The 19,824-nt window shown below is 40.0% G+C and overlaps 1 long non-coding RNA gene across 1 annotated transcript in view; it reads right to left on the reverse strand.

Moving 5' to 3' along the window:
• Positions 1-2,437: 2,437 nt before the first annotated feature.
• LOC112545969 (uncharacterized) overlaps positions 2,438-19,824 on the reverse strand; it is a 78,222-nt gene continuing 60,835 nt past the window's right edge. The window contains exons 2-3 of the long non-coding RNA XR_016348639.1: positions 8,084-8,292; positions 2,438-2,596 (exon numbers count right to left, since the gene is read on the reverse strand). This is a non-coding gene — a long non-coding RNA (uncharacterized LOC112545969). The remainder of the gene's footprint in view (positions 2,597-8,083; positions 8,293-19,824) is intronic.

The following is a 19,824-nucleotide window of genomic DNA, read 5'->3' on the forward strand; positions in this document are numbered from 1 at the left end:
AGCCCACAAAACTTACGCTGAAACAAATCTCTTAATCTTTAAGGTGCCACACAACTCCTTGTTGTTTTTGCAAAAACGGACTAACACAGCTACCCCTAGGAGACTGGTCTATGGCTGGGGCTCTTGGGTACTTACTTATATAAATTCTCCCCAATCTGAAAAAAAAAAGAAACAATCTTCTTGAAACCCATTTTAACAGGTGAGTAGCTCAGAGTTCATGGACAGATTTACATATCCAAAGTAAGCTGGAAGCTCAGAGAATTTAATTAGGACACCTTGGAGATTTTCAAAGGGTTCCTAATGACCTACGTATATTCAAGAATATGTAGGGCCTGATTCAAAGTTAATTGAATTAAGGAGGAGTCTTCAATGGACTTGGACTCAGGCCTATACTCTTTAGGACCATTTATCATATTGGCTACGTCTACACTGGCCCCTTCTTCGGAAGGGGCATGCTAATTTTGAACTTGGGAATAGGGAAATCCGCGGGGGATTTAAATATCCCCCGCGGGATTTAAATAAACATGGCCGCCGGTTTTTTTCCGGCTTGGGGAAAAGCCGGAAAAAAGTGTCTAGACTGGCGCGATCCTCCGGAATAAAGCCCTTTTCCGGAGGATCTCTTATTCCTACTTTCAAGTAAGAGATCCTCCAGAAAAGGGCTTTATTCCGGAGGATCGTGCCAGTCTAGATGCTTTTTTCCGGCTTTTCCCCAAGCCAGAAAAAAAGCGGCGGCCATGTTTATTTAAATCCCGCGGGGGATATTTAAATCCCCCGTGGATTTCCCTATTCCCAAATTCAAAATTAGCATGCCCCTTCCGAAGAAGGGGCCAGTGTAGACGTAGCCATTGTGTTAAAGTGGCATCTCACCCAATATTACTGAATACTAAAGGACAATAGATAGCATTTATATTTGACTGGAAATCCTCAGTGGTGACATTCACTTCTTTAACTATTTTAAAGTCATTGCCATTTCCTTGCCTCCAACGAGAACTCTCTTAAAATGCAAAGAGACAAGTCACCTAGTTTTTTACCATGATGAAAATGTCACTAGTTATTTCTCCAGGTATCTCCATCTCACAGTTTAATACAGAACTTAATGTGTATATTAAAAGATTTGTTCTATCTAAAGTATTTTGTTCTCCATTTCTCCTGCTCCACCAAAACTGCCCATGTCAGGTTTCCAATTTTTTTTTTTTTTTTAAAGAATCCTTAGAGAAGTGCTCTGGGGTTGGTTGGAGATTTTTAAACCATTAAGCAGTGATGAAGGGTTTTTCTAACATTTAAATCCTATGGGTAATTTTGCAGGTCAATGGGGGAGGGAGGCATTAGGAGAGAAGAAAAATTGTCCAAGCCTAGATTTGACCAAGCATTTTTTGGCATCAGATCCAGTACTTCACTTGTAGCCAGAGGTGGGGGAGGGGGAGGAGGGATTATGCAACACACTATAATACAAGTGAACAAATAGAAATCAGATTAGGGCAGCTATATATTTATAACTAATAAGAAAAATACTCCTTAAAATAAATGTGTCAGGGTGGATATATCCCATTAAGACAACTTCTGTGCATATCAGAAAACTATGGGTCAAAACAGGAATGTATCATTTCAAAAAATACTGGAGCATTTTAAGAGTAGCTTTGTATATGACCTAATTTATATTTTTAAAAGGCAAAATTAATCCTACTAGCCTTATTTAGTTGTAACAGAAGAGTACTTCCTACTGGAATCCCTTTTCTTGGAATTTAGGTTATGATGATGATTGCTAGGAAAACATTGGTCTAATTCTGGTGGAATCAACATAAAACAAATTGTATTATTTAAAGATTAATGAAAACTTGGAAAATAAAGGGATGCTTTTTGGTGAAACACTGAAATTGTGATATTTAGGCAGCTCTAATTAGGATGAAAGGGAGACTACAAGGAAAGAAAATAAGCCTCATCAAATACATGTGAAGTCAATGGGAATCTTTCTATTCATTTCAGTGGCCTTTAGAGCAAGCCATATAAGAACACCCAAGGATAGGATTGGAAAACCTCACAGGGTTTTGATTCAGATAAGAACTAATAAGCTCAGAGGTATATCCCAACTTTGAGCTATCTACCTCTAACTCTCTCTCTCTGACTGACACTTTCTTTATCCAACAAGTTCCCAGTAGATCACAACCCCTTTCTTGCTTCTTGATAATTACACCCACAAATGTACATCCTGTTGTGGTTTATTGCTATGTCTGATGCCTTGTGCTATCCCAGCTGAGACTAGATGCCAAGACCTTGCAACAAATTTGGTCTCAAGTCAGTACACACAGAAAAACACAATAAGAACACAACAGACCTCGGTGTATTGCATCTGTGAGCTACTCACCCAAAATATAATAAATGTCCACAGTTTATGTATTATTTGGTTTTTCTGAAAATAAATGCTTAATTTTTGGACTGGTTTGCATATTGCTAATATGGATACATGGAAAACAAATGATTGAGGACATAAAACTTGAAAATGTAACTTACTCTGAGAAGCCAGATCTAATATTCCATGAGCTGTCCATCAGAAGAGTGATCTGCAAGGAGCTGATGAAAAACATTCCAGCCTTTCTTACTAGCAATGACAAAGAAAAGCAAAAGCCAATATATATATTAAGAGGCACAACTATGAAGACCAAGTATGTCTAAAACTTTTCCTTCCTTGTGCTACAGGCTAGTCAGTTTCCAGTTAGGAGCGCGCAACACAATTATGAGAATCTTATTGTACATGTAAATAAAAAAGTTATAACAGAGATTTAGAGCTTGAGTTCAAGTGTGGACAAGCAACCAACATTTGAGATACTTTTCTAAATCTTATTCAATCCTCTGGAAAATGCACCATGGGGCTGGAAATCTTATGAGAGAGACTCTCTCATGATAGCTCTGGCATCTTTGCTTCAAGTCCAACTGAAACCAGGATATACCAAGTAATGCAAAACTGAAAGGGATGAAAAAAAATCTATAGGAATATTTCAGAACCTCAAATTCTGGCTGCCAAAGTTTAGGGTTCAACTGAACGTGCTTTATTTTCCTGACCGTCGTTACCTGCTGCTAATGCTGCAGAAAGCCACTGAAAAAATACAAACTAACATTTGATTCTTTGCAGAAATCAGCTATGATACAAATTCCTTAATAATTAAAAAAGAAAAAGTTTCTCTCAAGGGGAGTCCATTGTGTTATAAGAAATTCTAGTGAAAAAAAAAAAAGAAACAAAATGTTCTGAAGCCAGCATCCAATACAAAAGCAAATGAGCATGAGCTTCCAGTAAATAGGCACTAGGCCTCAAAGAGGCTGAGATAGAATTTCTCTATACAGAAAGTACAGTAGTTATTCAAAACTTGCCAAGGGTACCAACAGAAACAATTACAATAGATGCCACAAACAGAAGCTGTTTAAGCCAGGAATCAGGGAAGCACTCAATGGGAAAGAATATTGTATGTGTAAAACTAGCAATTCCAAGCGACAAGGCATGGAAAAGTGCTTCCTTGCATTCACGAGTCCTGAAGTGTTCTTTGGTTCCTGTTAACAAGATAACTTTATTTTACATGTAAAGTTAACCTACATTTAAAAGCAGAAATAGATGTGATCTTTGTGTTTACAGCGGACCCAGGAAAAAAGCTTGTTGCATAAAGCTGGAGAGCTTCAATTTTCTTATGCTGTTTGAAGCATGAAATGACTGTGGTTTGTTTCTTTGATTGTTCGGTCTCCACTCAACCTGTGGTTCAGCGATGCAGTTGGGCTGCAAGGCTGGAAAGAGGAATCTTGCCAGTTTCCTTAACCTGTCAGAATTGTGGCTGTTCACTACTTGTTGACAAATATATTTAGCTAGGTTAAAAATATTCACTTATTATTGATGGGTGAAACTGCAACCTGATCACATGTGCTGACATGACAGCATGGCGTTCCAGTGACTTAAATTGGACTCCCCACATGTTAGGGGTCTCTGCCCATGGAAATCACATTGCAAGATCAAGGCCAAGCTTCAGAAAACATTCAAATATGCATCTTATGACCACCTAACAGTACATATAGGGAAGACATATACATGCTCACACAAACTTAAAAAATATCACCTTCCCAACCCCAGCCTTGTGAAAACAGGGCCAAATTTACCCCATTTAAACAGGGAAGTGCAAATCTGGAGTATTTTGTCCAATTCTCCCCCCTCCTTCCCCACCACTACATAAAGGATAATGAGAAGTCCTGTGGCACCTTATAGACTAACAGATTTATTGGAGCTTAAGATTTCATGGGCAAAGACCCACTTCGTCACATGCATCTATAATGTGCCACAGGACTTATCGTTGTTCTGCAGATTCAGACTAACACAGCTACCCCTCTGATATTTGTCTACGTAAAGGATGTAGACGCATGGGAGATCATCCAGGGGGCTGGAACACATGACCTGTGAGGAGAGGCTGAAGGGCCTGGGCTTGTTTAGTCTACAGAAGAGAAGAGTGAGGGGGGGATATGACAGCAGCCTTTTACTATCTGAAGGGAGGTTCCAAAGAGGATGGAGAGAGGCTGTTCTCAGTAGTGACAGATGGCAGAATGAGGAGCAATGGCCTCAAGTTGCATTGGGGGAGGTCAAGGTTGGATATTAGGAAAACCTATTTCACTAGGAGGGTGGTGAAGCACTGGAATGGGTTACCTAGGGAGGTGGTGGAATCTCCATCCCTAGAGGTGTTTAAGTCCTGGCTTGACAAAGCTCTGGCTGGGATATTTAATTGGGATTGGTCCTGCTTTGAGCAGGGGCTGGACTCAATGATCTCCTGAGGTCTCTTCTAGCCATATGATTCGATGAAATGACTGCAAACACCCACACAGACTCTAGGCGACTATGACTCTTCTGCCTGATTATTTTCTATCCCATTTCAATAGGCAAAACTGCTTATAGGGATGTAGGAAGCCTTCAGGTGTACTGTTGTTTGGTATCAGCAACCTACTGTAGTGAATTCAGTAAATGCTGATGAACTGTGCTAACGATAAATAGGAGGTCTATCTACTTCCCCACTCTGGGCTTCTACAGCACAAGCTCCACCATGCTGCCATAGAGCAAATAGAATAGGAAACCAGGAAGCATCAACTTGGAGACTTGTGTGATTGCTACAAATTATCCGAAGCTTTAAAAAAACAACAACCAGGAACAAAAACAAAACCCATTTGTCTCTGATTTGGCACGGAAGGTGGCTCTGAATTGATCAGTAGAGGCGCTCTCATTTCTGAATAATATTAATGATGAATTTGTTAATTTTCACATTGGTGGAACATGTGGACAAGGGGGATCCACTAGATATAGTGTACTTAGATTTCCAGAAAGCCTTCGACAAGGTCCCTCGCCAAAGACTCTTACGTAAATTGTTTTGGATAAGAGGGAAGATCCTTTCATGGACTGAGAACTGGTTAAAAGACAGGAAACAAAGGGTAGGAATAAATGGTAAATTTTCAGAATGGAGAGGGGTAATTAGTGGTGTTCCCCAAGGGTCAGTCCTAGGACCAATCCTATTCAACTTATTCATAAATGATCTGGAGAAAGGGGTAAACAGTGAGGTGGCAAAGTTTGCAGATGATACTAAACTGCTCAAGGTAGGTAAGACTGTGAAGAACTTCAAAAAGATCTCACCAAACTAAGTGATCGGGAAACAAAATGGCAAAAGAAATGTAATATGGATAAATGTAAAGTAACACACATTGGAAAAAATAACTCCAACTATACATACAATATGATGGGGGCTAATTTAGCTACCGCTAATCAGGAAAGAGATCTTGGAGTCATCATGGATAGTTCTGTGAAGACGTCCATGCAGTGTGCAGCGGCAGTCAAAAAAGCAAACAGGATGTTAGGAATCGTTAAAAATGGGATAGAGAATAAGACGGAGAATAACTTATTGCCCTTATATAAATCCATGGTACTCCCACATCTTGAATACTGCGTACAGATGTGGTCTCCTCATCTCAAAAAAGATATTCTGGCATTAGAAAAGGTTCAGAGAAGGGCAACTAAAATGATTAGGGGTTTAAAATAGGTCCCATATGAGGAGAGATTAAAGAGACTGGGACTTTTCAGCTTGGAAAAGAGGAGACTAAGGGGGAATATGATAGAGGTATATAAAATCATGAGTGGTGTAGAGAAATGAATAAGGAAAAGCTATTTGTTCCCATAATATAAGAGCTAGGGGCCACCAAATGAAACCAGTGGGCAGCAGGTTTAAAACAAATAAAAGGAAGTTCTTCTTCACACAGCGCATAGTCAATCTGTGGAACTCCTTGCCTGAGGAGGTTGTGAAGGTTAGGACTACAACAGGGTTTAAAAGAGAACTAGATAAATTCAGGGAGGTTAAGTCCATTAATGGCTATTAGCTAGTATGGGTAAAGAATGGTGTCCCTAGCCTCTGTTTGTCAGAGGGTGGAGGTGGATGGCAGGAGAGAGATCACTTGATCGTTACCTGTTCGTTTCACTCCCTCTGGGACACCTGGCGTTGGCCGCTGTTGGCAGATAGGGTACTGGGTTAGATGGACCTTAGGTCTGACCCATTATGGCCGTTCTTATGTTCTTACAATATATCAATAATATAGGGATGGTGGTATAAAAAAATAGAACAAGCTACATTGTAAAAGATGAACTAAAGTGCTTTAGGTGCAAGCCAGTGCTGGATTGAATCTCATAGCACAAAGGAAAGCTGAAGGAACTCTCTCTATCTGCCTCTTTGAAGTCCCTAAAAGTATGACTACAGAGCAGCATTATTCCGAAATAATATAGTCTGTGTCTATAGTACAAGCAGTTATTTCAACATAATGTCAGAATAATGGTGAGCTGGAGGACTTTTTACTCCAACTCCTGTAACCCTCATTTTACAAGGAGTAACGGAAGTCAGAGGAAGTGTGCTCTCTCTCGGACTTCCTGCTGTGTAGACAGCACCAAAAACCAAAATAGGCTATTTCAACATAAGCTATGCAATTGACATAGCTCAAGCTGCGTAGCTTATTTCGGCTTTAGCCCTACTGTGTAGATGTGTCCTAATGTTCACAAGAAAGCAACATGCTTTCCCTTCCATTGCCAGTTCATACCTTTGTGAGAAGGGCAGGCAACAGCACCATTTACGCCTTGCATTAGGACAGATCAGCTTGAATGGTGGCACTGCATAGGAACAGCATGTCTATAAAAGCTGCCAAGGTGCCCTGCTATCCACGTAATGTTGAGCAACATGATGTGCAGTGAAATCCCCCGCGGATTTCCCTATGACGACTAGTGAAATTTACATGCCCCTTCCGGAAAAGGGGCCAGTGTAGACGTAGCCTACATTAATAAACACCTCCCAAATGGAATATCTGGGAAGCTTGTGAACAAGATAATAGTCCAAGTCTAAAATACTTGTAATATTTAACATAGGTTTTAAAACATGAATTTTATTTTGCAATAAACTGGGGCCTTTTGCAAACCTGACAATGCTATTTGGACTTTTTGCATAAAAACCAGTGTGCAATAGTGCATGCAAAGAGGGGAAGAAATGCTTTTCCCTGCCTTTATTACTAATGTATTCCTGCTTTTCATATATAGGAGACAAATATGTTTGGGTTTTTTTTGCCTGTCATCACTGCAGAAATTTAGTTTGTGGATATATTTATTATCTCGTAATGCATATGTGCGTATGTGGAGTTGTGGGGAAGGATGTTGGATGAGGAGACATAAGAAGCATAACAAAGATGGCTAACGATGGAGAAATCGGTTTGTAAATCTCTGTCTACACGTGTGCTTCCCAAGTTTAGTCCATATAATGCTTGCACATGTACCCCATACATATATGGAGTGTCCAAATATGTTGCGCAAGGTATGGATATACACTGTGCACAGGTATATATTACGGCCATTGTACCCCTTTTCTGTATGTGACAGTAGTGTTACATTTTAGGCATCATCCCAAAGTTCTTTGGGACATTCTGGGAACTGCCTTGTTGCGAGTTGCCAGTACCGTACTCCAGAAGATGGGGTTTCCAAACAGTCATGGAATAATGACACAAGAAGGAGTATTTTCAGGGAGAATGGGGATATGTTTTAACTTACCAACCTTGGGTTCTGGTTCCTGCAGCAGCTCAAGGTCCTTTTCAGCCTCGTTAGTGAGAGCTTCCTTAAGTGGGTAGTGGTGCAGAATCACATGCTTCTCTTCCTCGGGACCTTCCTCTGAGGTTCCTCCTGCCTCCTCACCCTGCCACTCATTGGCATCCCGTCATACAATGAGGCTTGCACAAATCCCTCTGAAGTCTGCGGGAACCCTACACAGGTACAAGGACAGATTTGGGCCTTTGACATGCTACACATTAACAGACTGCATCAGAGTAGAGGCCTTCTAGTCCACTATCTTGCCTCTGACAATGGCTAGCATCAGATGTTTTGGAGGAAAGGGTAACAACCCCATAACAGGAAGATGTCCATAATGGGAGATAATCTGATCATGACAATTTGGTCCTAACCTAATCTCTGATAACTATTGTTAACACTGAAAATTCTATTATCCATAGAAATGTCCAATCCGTTTTTTGAATCTTGCTAAATTCTTGGCCTTAATGACTTCCTGTGGCAAAGAGTTCCACAGTCTACTTGCTGAATGACAATGGAACAAATGGAACACCAGGCAACCGTTACCTCATTGGAATACTCTTGTTGGCCAGACAAGCACTAAATGTAGGATTTTGTTATTTAGCCACTCGCGAGAGTTATGCTCTGGAAGAGGATGACTTCTCTGACTATAGTTTCTATTACCTGACATGAAAGATTTCTCTCTCTAAAGGAGGGCAAAAAGTCAGTCACATAGCAAGCATAAATATACAAGATTGAATGAAGTATCTTTAGCAGATGCAGGAACCACTAGCTTCCTTAATCTTTTCATAAACTCAAATCTTTTCCTTCTTAACTAAATTCCAATTTGCCTTCTCAGAGATGATGAGTTCCATACACAATAATTTTTATGATCTGTTCCCTTCCCACTTATCCACTATCAGATGATCTCTGTAGCCCTGTGTGCACTGACAGATCTCCTATATTGCCCAAAGAAAGAATTTTCCCAAAGTTCCTGAAAAACCACTTGGACATATGTATAACTTCTATCTGAGGGTATGTCTACACTGCCACCCTAGTTCGAACTAGGGTGGCTAATGTAGGCATTCGAAGTTGCAAATGAAGCCCGGGATTTAAATATCCCGGGCTTCATTTGCATCTTGCCAGGCGCTGCCATTTTTAAATCCCCGTTAGTGCGGACTCCGTGCCTGCGGCTACACGCGGCACGGAGTAGGTAGTTCGAATTAGGCTCTCTAATTCGAATTACTGGTACACCTCGTTCCACGAGGAGTAATGGTAGTTCGAATTAGAGAGCCTAATTCGAGAGCCTAATTTGAACTACCTACTCTGTGCCACGTGTAGCCGCGGGCACGGAGTCCGCACTAACGGGGATTTTGAAAATGGCGGCACCCGGCAAGATGCAAATGAAGCCCGGGATATTTAAATCCCAGGCTTCATTTGCAACTTCGAATGCCTACATTAGCCACCCTACTTTGAACTAGAGTGGCAGTGTAGACATACCCTAAGGGAGTAAAGCCTCAGGAATCAAAAGGCCCATCTGAGGAATGATTTTGTGCATGCTGAGACAAAGGAGATTGGAATTTGAAGATTAACACTCTGCACCAAATGTCAAACTGATATTATGTTATCACCAAGCCTGCTATCCACTGGACCTTAATACAGAAACAAGCACAAATGTTAATTGGCTACGTCTTACCTGTCGGAACTGTAGATACCCACAAACATTTAAATAAATTCTTACCTCCTCTCTCTCTCTCTTTCTCTGAGAATAACTTAGGACAATATGAAATGCTCTTAACTGGTTTGTTATTAGTATCTTGACATATGTAATCTGCCAAAAACAGACATAACTGGTTGTGTAACAGAACAAACTCCTGTACAATTAGCTCAATTTAAAAATGTTTTCTCCTAATGGGATTATGTTCTGTAAATGGTCTTGTTGCTATGGCAACTACCTCAAAACCTGCACCATGTTGTCAGTGCAATAACAACCACTGCACCTGTGTATCATAATTTCTTTCTGTGGTTTATGTTTTCATTTTTTTGATATATCAGTGTAGAAGTAAAGACAAGAAAAGTGACCTAGAAAAGATGAGGCATTGTTTCATCTACTTTTGCAGACAGCACCAAACTAGCACTTTTTCTATATTTATTTCTGTAATTAAAGATGTAATTGAGCAATTAAGTTATTTTGCAGAATGAGGTGGATTTGCCCTTAAATGTGCTCGCTTTAAAGAAAATACATTAAGCTAACTTATTGTTGCACAAGGCAACACATGGTTCAGAATAAGTGGAGAATGTGGTTTTGCTCTGAAATAGAGCCATATAAAATCTGTGCTTCAATAGATCTGTTCCTGGCATATAATTGCACCCTAAATTATCTCAGGGAGATGCGAAGAGGAACAGGCTGGGGTTGTTTCCCCACCTATGGAAAGGAGTGGGACACTAGTGCCTTCAAGGGACTTCCTTTTCTCCAATCTACCTAGTTAGGCAGTACCAGCAGGGGCTTGCTTTTGGGGTCCCTAGAACATTTTATGATTGGGTTTAAGGCAGCAACCTAATTAACTTCCCTCTTGAGGAGCATCACAGCTGAGATTAGTTTCCAGGACCAATCTAGAACACTGAAGACTATGGCAAGGAATCTTCCAAATCAACTCCCCCTCTTGTGTTACCTCCTGCCCAGTTCTCTTCTTACCCATGTCAATCCATCTATGAGGTGGAGTGCTCCCACCTAAATACCAGCTATCTTACTACCCCTATCAAAGGAGTAGTAGCTTTATCCTGAACTAACGTATTAAAAAGGAGCACAAACACAAAACACCAAACATTTATCTTTATGAGGAACAGTTCCAAAAATGGGAGAAAAGTTGTTAGCAGGCTTCAAAATATGAGCAGTTGAAAGGTTTTTAAATATCCTAAAGCAATCCTTACACTAGTTATTATATCCAGCTAGAAAGATATTCTAAACAATAACAATAACCCTCTCTTCTGCAGAGTGGTGGAAGTTGGCTCTTTGGTTTGATAGGTCCAGAAGGGCTGTGTGCAGAGCACAGTGCTCCACCCACCTGTTTATTTCTTCACTTAGAGTTCCATATAAATTGTGACAGCAGTATCCAGGCACCTCCCCCTGCACACATGTACACACACACACACACACACACACACACACACACACACACATCAATTTTCTTCTCTCTTTTTTTGTGCAAGCCCAAAATCTTCCCCTATGGCAGAGACCCTGCTTTGAAAGGTCACTAAAGCTGTTCCATGGTCGGATTTAGATTTCAGCGAATTAAGATCCACCTCCCAAGCAGGTGAATATGCTTGCCTGGGGAATGATCCATTCACTCCCATGGAAAAAAGAGAAACGAGACAAAGAAAAACCCTCCTCTGAGCTAAGCATGCCCCTGCCTAGTGCAAGGTGGGGCTCCCATTGACCAGGCTAGCCAAGTCTTTGCTTCAGAGCTAGACTGGAAAAGCCCTCGTAGAACAGAGTGCAGTTACCCAGAAGATACCAGAGAACCCCAGCATTTGTTACCCACCTTCTCCCTGGAGCAGGGGCTACCAGACCTGCCCCCCCCCCGGCCAGGTGGTGCTAGTTATGGGTCCTCACAGGGCTGGTCCGAGGGCAGCATGGGAAATGTATGTGGGGGAGGCTACAGGAGTCCCACAGCTCAGCCCACTCCCAGCTACTCCACTCTCTCCTCTGCTGGCTCTGTGTGACTATTTCTCATTCCCTTACCAGGTGTCTCGAGAGCTATTGTTCATACTCCTCCATGTGGCCCTGCCCTGCTAGGTCTATCACCTCTTCATAATGGTCTGCTACTTGCCATAGTGACTGTCAGACGTGTTGCTGTGACTTCGAGCAGCTCACGTGTGGCCTCTCATGCTGCTTTTCTCCTCCTGGCTTTTGGCCACAGCTTCATCATTCCCAGAGTTACTCTCAGTGTCTCCTTCCCCAGCACATATGGCAATCATGAGTTCCTGAATAGCTGGTCTAAGGACAGCATGGGAGGTGTGTGGCAGGCAGTTGGGCCAATCACACTGGCTTAAGATACTGGGTATTTCCCACTGGCCCTGGTCTGGAGCTCTCTGATTGGACAGAGACCCAGTCAATCCCAGGATCCTGACTCCTCTTCGGCCTTTACCATTACCTCCTGGTATGGGGAGAGATCCAATCAAGCACCCACTCTTTTAGGAGGAGACCAATGGTCTTCTTAAATCAGCTTTGTTGGCTGCCATCATGAAAGTAAGGGTCTTCTTTCATATGGCTTGGATAGCTAGCAATGACTACAGATGAATAGCTAGGTCTGACAGCACATAGCTACAGCAGTGAGCTGGTGAGTATCCCTTGGCTACGTCTAAACTGCAGGCTTCTCTCAGAAGAAGCTTTTCTAGAAGAGATCTTCCAAAAGAGAGCATCCACACTGCCAAAGCCCATCAAAAAAGAGACCTGCTTTTTCGAAAGATAGCATCCACACTGAATGGATTCTATCTCACATTTCAGCTGTGATTACTATGGATGGGATAAGGGATCTTTCCGAAAAGGCTTTATTTTCCGAAAGATCCGCGTTTAGACCTGCGCTTTTTTCTGGCAAAGCTCCGTGCTGAAAAAAAGCGGCAGCCATTTTTATGCTAACGAAGCAGGGGATATTTAAATCCCTGTTTCATTAGCAATTGCGATACGTCTAATTTGCATCCCTTTTACGAAAAAAGGATGCAATCTAGACATAGCCATGGGGAATGAGGTAGCTAACTTTGGAGTTGCTTTATGGACCACACCCTGTGTGTCAAAATCAAGAATGAATATGAAACTTACTTTTGGATGAGATCCACCTGAACACAAGCATCAGGAGCTTCAGAGCAAAATACAAATCCACTTTGTCAACATAACCATCCCATGATGATGCTATCAAAAAGCAAAAAACAAAGTCCAGCCTCTGCTGACAGGCAGAAAGAGGAAGAGCAGTTCACTCTATAATGTTATGAGACACTCACATATTATGCTGACGGGTGCTAAAGAATAACATAGACAAGAGTTGGCTTCCTCCATCAATTACCATTACTTCTGTTACTTAGAACTTAAGACAGTGTGTGACTGGATGAAGTAGGATGCCTGCAGAGCACTGTCAACAGGAAAAAATGTGTCCTTTGCATTTGTTGAGAAGTAGACATAAAGTGTGTCATCTGCAAACTGCAACCACTGCATATTGGGTCATAATTTTTCCAGGAAGCCTGGAGAAATAGGGGAAATATTCAGCATTATGGAGGTCTGTAGATAAAGATTTTAGGTGATGAGGAAGGGCAACAGATATCTGTCAGGGAAGGCTAGCAGAGGACACCTTGTCAAACTCTTGCCAGGTCTCTTAGGTGGATCAACAGCATCTCATGACTGACTGTGTCAAAGACAACTCATAGGCCTGATGGTATTAGAATGGACATTTTATCCATTACATTGATCAGAAGCAGTAAAACTATAGACAAATATTCTGATTTTAATGGAACTTTTCCCAAAACTTTTTCCCCCATGGTAGATGGTTATTGAGGATTTTTTATTTTTCTTATATAAATTCATAGATTTTTAAGGCCAAGGAGGGCCATTATGTTCATTATTACAGACATTAAGGGACATTTAAATTGCAAAGCAATTTTCTCATTTCAGTGACTCAACATTTTCTTGCACTTGTGTTAGTTACATTTTATTGCCTTCCTATTCATTATATAGAGAAGATGGATGATCTTCTGATTAAGACAATAGACTGGGAATCAAGAGATCATGAGTTTATTCTCAGCTCTACCACAGAATTCCTGTGTCATATTGGGCAAATCACTTGATTTTCCATCTGCCTTTATTTTCCCTCCCACCCTTTGTCTGTCTGGTTTATTTAGATTGCTAATCCTACTCTGGCTACTAGGAATGGTTTTTTTTTTCCAGAGGCACTCGACAATCCCCTCTCCCATTCAGTTGTGAGCTTTCAGTCTCTTTGAAAAAATCCAGGCACTAAATTAAGAGCTGTGGACTTAAGCACTTAACTTTAGAAACCCAAGTGTGAAATAATTAGCCCAAGACACTAGGAGTGCTGGTACAGCTTTCTTTTTTCAGATAGATGGGCCTGAAAAAAAACCTTGGATCTGAATATATCTAAACTTTGGGTCTGAGCACTTGTATTTTTTTAAATTATTTTATGATGAACAACTCCCCCAGTGTGACAGGGAGAATGGACACCAGCAGCCACTTAATTTGGAAATACCAATGCTCAGTGTCAGATATAATTATCAAATCACATGAAGAACTAGTGAACTGTTTTCTCCTAAAACATGACTCCTATTGATTACCCTGCATTTATACAGAATAATAGCACAAGATAGCAAAATACTTAATCTACCGGTATATGAGCAATGGTCATTATTTCCACAATGATGTTCATTAAGATGGATAGAACATGATTTGTTGCCAGGACTTATTGCTTAGTCACTTTCAAGGTTTCTAAACAATGGTGGATGGGAGAGATTTTTAGGTTATCAACCTTTAGCCAAGAACTTAAAATGACAGCGAGAAGGAAAGAGGCAAAGAGCACTTCAGGACACAGCAGTGTATGACATTCTGAGATTATTAAGTTTTCATTCCAAGCATTAAACATTAACCAATAAACCTGAAGATAAATGGTGAGGAATGGGAGAAAAAATTGTTTTGTTTTGTTTTAACTGAATTCCTTGACAAGACATTTTGATTCTGAAATATTTTAATTTAGAGGTTCTTGATAGTCACTGGAGTTATCAAATACCAAATGCTAATGAGCTCATAAGACTTAACTAGCTGGACTGAAATGCCAAAAAAATTAAAGGTTATTTAATCACTGAAGCAATAACAGTTCCACTCTGAAGAAAACTCTCATATACTTGCCCAAACAGAATAAAATTACACTAATTGCTTTAATACAAAGAACCATGGAATTGAGGGGCTAGAGTGAAGGTATGGGAGTCAGGAGATCTAGATTCTTCGGTAAGCTGTTCCAGAGATATCTGGTATGAATTGGGCCAAATGAAAATGAATGCTATGTAAAGTTACCCCAGAAATACTTTAAATTGCAATTATTTCTATTCTGAAAGTTTTGAATAGTAAATATTTTACACTACATACGGATCAAAATCAGTGACACCTTTTCTAGATTTGGATCACCTTTTCCAGTCTGGGACTACCTTGGGAACAATCTTCCATGAGCAAGGTGGTCATGTCTTTCAGACATCTGTTTGCAGCTCTCAGCTCCAGAACCCCAAATCTGAGTATCCAGGACTTTCAGAAAAAGATTGGATCCAGATGTAATCTTCATAACCAGGCTTTTTCTCTCCTGAGTACCAGCATCAACAATTGATGAACTTGTACCTTTTCAAAGAATGTATTTGTCTTTCTCGGTCTTTGAGACATATGGGTGATATGTGCATGGTAAATATCACCATTCTACTGTTGATATCTCCTCACTGAAGAGCTGAGTCATCTGTGATGAATTGTTTGTCCGTATTCAAGTCTAGCATTCTGAGAGGCTGATTTGTTAAAAAATAATGCAAATGTCTTGGAAGGCATTTGTATTCAACAATCAATTCTTACAGGTTTGTTTGAGGTGTTAGATGGAAAGTGGGAGGGAAAAACAATGTAATAAGAGAGCATTTCATATAGCCCTGACTCTTTGATATTAGAGAAGTTTTGCTATCATAAGAACAGTGTGTGAATTATCATTGAATCACCTAAAATGGCCAAAACAAAGCTCAACATCTTGGTTCAGCCAGAGAGGCAATATTTCAATAATGGAGAAAGTGATTCCAGCTATATATAGACACATAGCAAAAGTATGATGTGTAATAGTTTGTGCACAGTCTCTATATAGTATATATTATATGCTACTTTGCTCGTAATTTCCACATAACAAAATGCAGACCTTTGTGATATTATAAACCTTTAGTCACCTATTCTCTGTGCAATAAACTTTTTAACTATTCATGTAGATGCCTTTTTCTCCCACCTGTCAAAGTAAGATTTACTGTTATCCCACAAATGTGAATTCAGCCCCCAAAATTATACCGGCCTGAATGACAACATGATCAATATCCAGTCCTGCACCCGTGACATTTTAAGGTCAAATACCTGCAATACTCCAGGGCCAGAAATAGGAGATTTATATGATTGGAAAGAGGGAAATGTCAGCTTTCACTGGGATATGCAGCACATCCTTAGTGAAAATTTCCCTTTGACTCCTTCAGTTGTTCTCAACTTTTTTTCTGTTTGTCATCTTGTGATTTCTACTGAGCTCTATTGGATTCTGCTGAGAACAAATAGCTCCAGAAACTTGCAGAACAAACATGTAGGTACTCTCTTCCTAAAGTTACCTGACCAAGCTGGAGCCAGTAAAACTATTCCACTGGAATTTCTGAAATGATTGCCTCCACCTGCAAGATTCCAAGATATTGAATTATAATTACTGGGTACAGGTTGAGTGTTTAGAGGCTTCTAAAAGCTTTAGCTGTAATTTTCCTTTGCTTCTGAGTCCTGTCCTCTGTCGTTGCAGGCAAAGGGATATAAAAATAGTAATTTTGGTTTTAGAAAACAACTGCAAAAACATTTCCAGTGCAGTTTTCAAATATCATATAGCAATTACCATTAAAGTACTATTAGCACTAGTCTGAAAGGACCTGTATAACTTATTCATACTCATCCCAAATCATGTACAATAAAACTTTTATACTATAACACATGGTCCCTCTCATCTGTCTTTTTTATTCATCTGTAAACAAAAGAGGTGAAGCATGCATGACCTTTGAGATGAAAAACTCTAAAATATTCATTATTTTATTAGTATTAAAAGGGTAACTTTAGGAAAACTCGGTACAGTCAAATTGGTAAATATCGTTTCAAATACTTTTATCGCTGTTGTCAGAAATGTTGAGGCAACGGATAGAACTGTATGGGGTTCCCTTTAGTCCCTGGTAGCACATGTTTCATTACAATGTTAAGCACAAATGTAAAGCGCTATAATACTTATTTACATGATCAGTTTGATAATCTTGTCTGGAATATCTCTTTCATAATGATTGCTTTTTATTTACTTAAAAAACCATACAATAAATGCTGAAATAACCTAGTTGGTTCACAAACTGGGAAAGCAGGAGCACAGTCAGACTTTGTCATAAAATTTAAAACTATCCTTAGGCCATGTCTACTCTAGAGGATAAATTTGAATTAAGATACACAACTCCAGCTAAGTTAACTGTGTAGCTCAGTGGTTTCCAAACTTTTTGGCATCACGCCCCGCTCCTCCCAAAAAAATAGCAGCAAAACTTGGGAGTGGGATTGACGGGGGTATGTGGCTGGGTTGCCTCGCATCCCCCCCTGGAATTTCTTCATGCCCTCCCCAGGGGGGCACGCTCCCCAGTTTGGGTACCCATGGTGTAGCTGGAGTCGACGTACCTTCGTTTGAACTTTGGCACCATCCCCCAGCAGGAGGTTGATGGGAGAAATGCTCCCATCAACTTCCCTTACTCCTCATGAGTAGGAATACTAACATCAACAGTGGTGCCCTTATTGTTTCTAGACCTGCTGAATCGAATACCAGGAGATTGACCTTCAGAGCATCAATCCAGAGATAAGTAGAGACATGGACTCAGTCTCTTGACCTTATTATAAGGACCTTGACCTTCGTATTCCTTTCTGTTCTAATATGTCTACTTGGCACATTCCATCCTACCGTTCACAGAAAATGGTTATTCTCAGGTATTTTCACATTTGGATTGAAGGCATTCCAGTATTACCTTTCTTTCCTATGTTAACACATGTAGTGTATGTGACAACAGAAAAAATTTAAAGTTCACTCTGAAGTTGCTAGATTAATAGTGTTTTGCCTTTAATAGTCATTGATCAGACAAAGAAATGCTGGGCTGCCCAAGAAATCATCATAAGAAGTTATTAAGGGGGAAAATAAGTGTCTAAGTTACAATCAAATATTTTTAAGAACAAAAAATTTTATAACTTAACTCACAATTAAAAAAAAAAACATGATAAGCAACTATGAATTACAAGGCAATAATTGCACCTGGTTTCAATGATTTAATGACATGTGAGTGACTCTAAAATAGCTATTATTTAAGGAATCTTTCATTTTCTAAATGCCTCTGAAGCAAGGTTTTTTTTATAACATCATTAGGGTGGGTTTTTGCAGAAATATCTGCAAAATAGGCTGACCTAAATTAAAACTTCGTCACTGGCAAACTTTCAGACCTTTTGATTGATAAAACATTCATAGTGTCATGACATCAGATCTGTCAATTAGGAGATATTTTGGGTACTACTATACCTCTAGTCAAGTACCAAAAGGTAAGTAAACCTAAAGTGTGTCTCTTGAGATACCCCAGGAGGTTTTTTCTTAATCGCAGGCATGGTGGGGTTGGTTTATATGCTGAACCAGGTGAGTAGATATTTCTCATGCATTTTTATATTAGTTAGTGTAACTGCAGATGATTATTATTCATATATATGTCTAATAATGTTGTATGGTAGTAACTCCCACAGGCTAATTATACGTTATACAAAATATTCATTTTCTATAGAAACACAGAAAGGTAGGGCTGAAAGGGACCTTAAGAGGTCATGTAGTACATTCCCCCATGCTGAGCATGGTTAAGCACACTCAAAACATCCTTGACAGATGTTTGTCTAACCTTTTTTTTAAAAAAAAAAAAAGTTAGGGATTCCGCAACCTCCCTAGGTAATCTCTGATCAACTGCTTAACTATGATTATGGCTTGAATTTTTTTTCTTAATATTTAACCTAATTTTCCCTTTTAAAAAGTCACCCAATTACTTCTAATTCTGGCTTCAGTGGATATGGAGAAAATTTGAGCCCCGTTTTCTTTATAGCACCCCGTTTTTTACATATCTGAAAATGGTTATGCTCCTCCTCAGTCTTCTCTTCTATAATAAAAAATAATAATGGAGATTGCCTATCTCCTAGAACTGGAAGGGACCTTGAAAGGTCATGGAGTCCAGTCGCCTGCCTTCTCAGCAGGACCAAGTACCATCCCTGATGAATTTTTACCCCAAATGGCCTCTGCAAGGATTGAACTCACAACCCTGGGTTTAGCAGGCCCATACTCAAACCACTGAGCTATCCCTCTCTTCTCTAGAATAAACATGTCTAGTTCTTTCAACCTTTCCTCACAGGTCACATTTTCTAAAGATTTTATAAGTTTTATCAGCTTTAAATCTGAAGCCTTTTAATTTTGTTGGGTGACCCCTTTTTCTTGTACTAGAAAGTGCAAATACAAGTGCCTGAACAACTTACTATTGTGTAATCTGTTTTTAAACCAGATAGCATTCCTTTATATGCTGATGTTTTGCAGTCTGACTTCTCCTAGTTTCAGCTGCTTTGAGAGGCCTCCAGGTTCTTATTTGCAACAGATATCCTCACCACCTGTAGTAGTTGCTGGAAACAACCAGTCAAGTCAGCAGTCAGCTCTCTGCAGACTATCGGTAAAATTACCCTCATTCCATGCCATCATCTTTTAAGGTTTCCTCTTTTCCCCACCCCATCTCAAACCAATGAAGCCTCCAAGACTAAAATGAATCTTAGGCAATTTGTCTCTGGTATGAGTCTCTTCCCCCTGTGGCTCACTCCTCTACTGTAGTGTTTCTCAAAGTGGTCCACAAAACCATTTTGAGAAACCTGCTAACTGGCTTTTCTG

Source organism: Pelodiscus sinensis, chromosome 2 (assembly GCF_052426305.1).
Source record: "Pelodiscus sinensis isolate ZL-2025 chromosome 2, ASM5242630v1, whole genome shotgun sequence".
Classification (NCBI taxonomy): Eukaryota; Metazoa; Chordata; order Testudines; family Trionychidae; genus Pelodiscus; species Pelodiscus sinensis.